The sequence below is a fragment of the Meles meles genome, chromosome 5 (genome assembly GCF_922984935.1).
Source record: "Meles meles chromosome 5, mMelMel3.1 paternal haplotype, whole genome shotgun sequence".
In the NCBI taxonomy this organism is placed as follows: Eukaryota; Metazoa; Chordata; class Mammalia; order Carnivora; family Mustelidae; genus Meles; species Meles meles.
Window position 1 is genome coordinate 79,560,178 of NC_060070.1, and position 6,000 is coordinate 79,566,177.

The 6,000-nt window shown below is 40.4% G+C and overlaps 1 protein-coding gene across 4 annotated transcripts in view; it reads right to left on the reverse strand.

The window, feature by feature from the left end:
• The window catches only part of PKIB (cAMP-dependent protein kinase inhibitor beta), a 108,523-nt gene extending 103,311 nt beyond the window's left edge, over window positions 1-5,212 (reverse strand). For 2 of the 4 annotated variants that reach the window (XM_046004220.1, XM_046004218.1), the window contains exon 1: window positions 4,738-5,206. The gene's annotated coding sequence lies outside the window, so the exon portion shown is untranslated. Of the gene's footprint in view, window positions 1-4,737 lie in introns of all 4 variants that reach the window. The other 2 variants (XM_046004221.1, XM_046004219.1) reach the window with 2 other exon arrangements.
• Window positions 5,213-6,000: the final 788 nt, after the last annotated feature.

Here is a 6,000-nt window from a genome sequence, read left to right on the forward strand (position 1 = left end):
AAAGATCAAGCCCCACATCAGGCTCTGTGCTGAGCATGGAGCCTGCTTAAGATTCTCTCTCCCTTTCCCTTTGCCCCTCCCTCTTTCATACTTGTTTCCTCTCTCTCTCTCAAAAACAATTTAAATATTTATATATATATATTTATATACATATTTGTATTTATATATAAATATATATATTTATAGACAATTGTCTATATATATACATAAAAAACTATATATATAGTTTTCTCTTTTTTTAAGATTTTATTTATTTATTTGAGAGAGAATGAGAGAGAGAGAGAGAGAGAGAACATGAGAGGGGAGAGGGTCAGAGGGAGAAGCAGACTCCCCACTGAGTAGGGATTCCAATGCAGGACTTGATTCTGGGACTCCAGGATCATGACCCAAGCTGAAGGCAGTTGCTTAACCAACTGAGCCACCCAGGCACCCTATATTGTTTTATTTTGAGACATATTAGCACAGTGCATAAAGATTAGTCTAGAAGTCCAGAAGTAAAGAATGATATAGTCATTTAAGAAAACACATGTTTGGGAAGACTGTTTAACTCTTCCCTGTCTTCCATGGTTTTATTCCTGAAACTATCACATTGGACCTCAGTTTCCTCCTTTATTTCACCCTTTCAAAAATGAAAGCCTTAACCATGATGATTTCCATATTCCAAAATGGGGGTTCTTTTTCATCAACATGATAGATATTAGGGCTTAGCAAGAAGTAGGGTCTATGGAAAGAACGAGTTTAAGAGGTAGAAGAAAAAAATTTAGTTCCACTTATTTTCCCTATAAAGGCTTATAACAAGTGTTCAAGCTGTCTTGGCCCGAGACTACATAATCTTTAAGTGTCTCTATATCCCTGACCCTCTTTGCAGTCTGAGAAATCCTACTCTAACTGATCCAGGATCCCAGGTGAGATTACCTCCTCCTGTAAAATGAATATATACAAATCCAAATTATTTTATTCTTATTTAGACAGCTCTGAACTTCTTTTCTAACTAGACATCCCAACTCTTGGATGCCATCATATTTTAAAAATAGGAGTGACTGAAGGACACAAATCTGCCCTGACTTATAAAGTCCAGAACATACAATTCCTGGGCATAACACTGCCTTTGCCTTTGAGAGCTAAAATAGTTTATCTTACTTCAGTGAAAAGTAGATTATTTGATTTCTCAAAATCAATTGTATTTCCAATAAAAATAAAAAATAATAATAACCACTTCTGATTTTCTGAGTATGTTCTTTTTATGTAATGTCACTAAATGATAATGACTTATAAAAAGTACATACAGCATACTAATATGAAAATTTCTGAGACCCACAAGATTCAGAAGAGCACTGTACTAATGGCAGAAGTTTTGTTTTGTTTTGTTTTGTTTGGGAGGTGAGCAGAAGAAGAGGGAGAGAGAGTCTTAAACAGACTCTGCACTGAGCGCAGAGCCTGATGAGGGGCTGGATCTCACGACCCTGAGACCATGACCTGAGCTGAAACCAAGAGTTGGACACTTAACCAACACCACCCAGACTCCCCAATGGCAGAAGTTTTAAAACAGGAATACAGGAATCCTAGATTTGTTCTTAATACATGAATTTAATTATTTAATTATGCATGATATTAATTATTTAATTAAATAAGAATTTAATAATGCATGATTAAATAATTAATAATAAATGGTTTAAATTATTTGATTATATTTAGTTAATTCTTAACACATGATTTTTGTACCTTTCACAAATCAATCATGGGCCTTAGATCGCTATATCTAAGAATAGAATATGTTTAATTATTTAAAAGATTTCTGTGGCATCATGGCTAAGGAAGCTTATTTTATTACAGGATTTATAGTTTATTTTTTTAATATTTGGAAATAAATGATTTTTTAACTCAATTAAAATCTTGTATTGAAGGAATGGAAAACCACTGAATTTACTACCAAGCCATTCAGGTCTGAGTCTCATCAACTTTTAAAACACAATTTTCAAATTGCTTTCTTTTTCATTTTCAATGGACACTAAAGGAAATTTAGTCTTCATTAGGCCTGATTCACACTCATTAAGCATTAAAAAAAAATTGGGGAGAGGTATGAATAGGCAGAAAACAGAGGATTTTTAGAGCAATGAAAATACCCTGTATGATATAATGATGGATGCCTGTCATTACATATTTGTCCAAACCCACAGAATGTGCAAGAATGAACTCTAAAGTAAACTATGGATTTTGAATGATTACAATGTGTCGATGTAGGTTCATCCACTGTGACAAATGTACCAGTCTTGTGGGAGATTTTGATAACAGGGAAAGCTATGCATGTCTGGGGGCTCAGAATATATAGGAAATCTCTATACTTTTCTTTCAATTTTGCTATAAATCTTAAACTGCTCCAAAACAACTATCATTAAAATAGCTTATTTCTAAGAAATACTAGTTCTTTTTCAAAATTATTTAAGCTCTAAATTTGAAAGGAAACAAAGTGTTTCCTCTTCTAACCCTCTGTCTACATGTCTATCAAATCATATATGATCCAGTCAGAAACACTTACTTCTCCAGAATTTTCTACACTTCATAAATATATAACTTCTATATAAATACCATTCTATAATGCTCTTTCAAAGTTATACATAAGTTTATCATATAACCCAGCAATTCCAAGGCTATCTACCCAAGAGAAATGAAAACATTTCCACTAAGATTTGAATGTAAATGTCCTTAGCGTCATGATTCCTAATAGCCTCAGACTGAAAACAATCCAAATGAGCACTCACTGAAGAACATATAGAATGTGGTATATCCATACAATAGGAAACTATTAAATAAAAAGGAATGAAAGACTGCTATATGCTACAACATAGATGAATCTCAAAAACATATGCTAAGAGAAAGAGGCCAGAAACAAAAGACCAGGTATTGCGTATGACTCCATTTATATGAAATGTCCAGAAAAGGTAAACCTATAAGACTGAAAAGAGATTAGTGGTTGCCTGAAGCTGGGTATGAGAACAGAGAGTAACTATAAATGGACATGAGGGATCTCTTGGGGGTGATGAAAATTTTCTAAAATTGAATTGTGGTGATGTTTTTACAACTTGGTAACTTCCTTAAAAATCACTGAAAGGCGTAAATTTCTAAAGATCTAAATTTCTAGTTTAAAATTGACTAAAGAGGAGAAAATTTGTTTAACACAAATAAAATGCAACACATTTTTAAATATCCTGCATAAAGTATTATATTAGCCTTTGGTTTTTTGCTATAGAAAGATGTGGCAAAGAAAACACTAAAGTCGATTGCTAAAGACATCTCCCCCTCCCAAAATCATACTTTGCTTCAAAATTCAATCATTTTATCTTCCAGAACATCTTTTTAGAAAATAAACTCTTGAGATAGTTTCAACAGAGAGGCATTGACCAGTATGGATCGTACTAGCAGGAAACAAAAAAGGTTTTCAAAATGCTGGTCTAACCAACCTTGATCCAGAATCTATCTACTCCATTTCACTACTTTCTGTGAGCTATGTGATCATCACATCTCATTTTAATAATCCAAATTCTGCACTTTCTAAATACTAAATCCCTAGAAGGATTTTTTTTTTAATGTGTAGCAATGTCAATATGAAGAAAGGCATCTTGGAGAGGAGTGGAGAAATGGATTTTGAATCTACGTGTACACAAAGAGAGATGCAGTGCTCGTATTAATTTATATCCACTTCTTTTTCGGTATCCTGCCTTGAAAACTCCACTTTCCAGTGCTACAGACTCTGACGAAAATAATACCTGCTTGGTTTGGGGCGGTGGGGGGGGGGTGTCTTTTTTGCTTTGGGGTTGTTATTGTTGGGGTTTTTTTTGTTGGTTTTTTTTTTTTTTTTTTAATGTGTTTCCCGTTTGTCTGGCTCATGCCAAGCGCTTTCCAAAGGAACCGAGTTCCGTTGAGCTTCCTGGGATGAGTTCTAAGAAGACGGTACTGGCTTCTCGGTCTCAGCCTCACTCAGGAGGGTACCGGCAGCGGCAGCCAGGCCCTCTTGCCCAGAAGATACATCTAGGTGCTTCCCTAAAGGGGTTGCAGCAGCAGCAACCAGGTCCCACGCCCTCCATCTCCTAAACCCCTGAGACGACTTTACACTCGTGTTCCTCCTGGGCAGGGGTCCTAGGCTCGGGGAAATCCCAGTAGCCGTAGGGGACCCTCAGGCTCATCTGGTCTAACCAGCACCACGTTTTGTCAAGGAATGAACGGAGACTAGGGGAGTGAGGCAAGTTGGCTAAAGCCACAGAGCTGGACGCTGGCAGAGCTGGACGCTGGCAGAGCTGGACGCTGGCAGAGCCGGTTAAGGCTCGAGTCCCTGCCGATCCGGTGGCCGCAAGCTTGGAACACGTAGCCCAAGGAAAACGACGTGGCTTTGCGGGCGAGAGAGACTAAGGACTCGACAACTAATGACAGGAGGTCACTAATGTCCACCTTCAGAGCAGAGCCAGCAAAAGGCAGGTACCAGACCTCCCTGGTTACCCCTGTTGACCTAAGCGCCCCCTTCCACTCTAAAGGTGCCTTAGTTTGCGTAGTAATGTTGCGGTCGCTCCAGCAAACGGGGCACCTGCTTTGAATCCCCCGGTGCTAGAGCAGACTGAGCGGCAAACGGAAAAGTTGCACTTACCACATCTTCTCTCACTCAGTCGCCCCCGACTCCCCAAGTCCTCTCCCTCCTCCCAGGCACCGGCCACACTCACTCCCGCTACTCCTCCACCTGGTACGTACCAGCGCCGCGCAGAGCTTCCCGCCGCTCCTGGGCCAGGTGTCCTCGCGCTCGGGATCGCCCAGCCTCGCTGTGGCCGGGAGCAGGGACGCTGGCTCGAGCTCGCTGCCGCCTCCACAGTCCACGGGGATGCGGCCGCGTCTGAGCTGCTGAGCTGGGGCGCTGCCAGGAGGTGGCAGCTACTCTAGGGGCGGAGGGAGCGGCCGCCGGGACCCGCCCCCAGCGCGGAGTGAGCCCCCGCCCCCATACCCTCCGTGGTGTCCATTTGCCGTACAGTCCCGGGCGACGTGGGGCTCTAGGGCAAGCGCAACCGAGGCTCTTTGTTGGCTGTCCTGCGTGCACGTTAACAGACACCTGATCGTCGGGGATCGTCACAGGACCGATGTCCTCCCCGCCTGCCACTCTCAGTTCCCCTGGGTGACTGTTTCAGGTTCTGTTAAGAATTCGCTTGATGTAAGTGCGGGAATTTCGCTTCTCTCTCGCTTCCCAGACGCTGTGACTTGTCGGTTGACCCATCTGTGCGCGCCCGGAGGGTTTGTGCTCCAAGTGTCATAAGGTTGCCTTTTGATCTAATCATGGCTGTTTGGAGAAGGTAGGAATGTGCATAGTTTTCTTATCTGCACCCGGAATTTGGGTCTTCGTGTTTATTAGAAGATTATTTTAACAGACTGGGAAGCAATATACAATGCGGACCACTTTTGGACAAAGTAAAACATAACAATGCATATCCAGTTTCATCCAAAGATTCTCACCAAGGAAAATGAGGACCTTATTATTAGGGTTTCGTTGTGTCTTTTAAAATCCATATTAAATGGATGACAATACTGCTGAAAAATTAAAATTAAGGTACAATTCTCTGCTTCCTGAGAAGGTGGTTTATCTTCACTGAAGTCCTGAGATCACCTCTGCTTTCCTGAAAGTCATTTTTAGTGCTCAAAATCTTAATACCATCGTGCTCATTGGTACTGTGCTCTGGCTTCCCACCCAAGTGATACCTGCCACTTCATTACTGACTACTTCTAAATTCCCTTTTTAGGCAAAGGCTATGTGAGATATGAAAATATAATCAGGGAAGTAATTCATTTAAGATACCTACTAATGGTGATATAATCAGGTCCTTTAAATTATTTAATATTTCTACCTCCACAATGTAGTAATAATCATTGCTTGCCATTTTCACCTAATAAACTGAAGCCCAGCAAGGTGAGATAAGGTTTGAATGAAGTGAAATAGCTAACAAGATTGCAAATGTTTCTGCCTTTAAG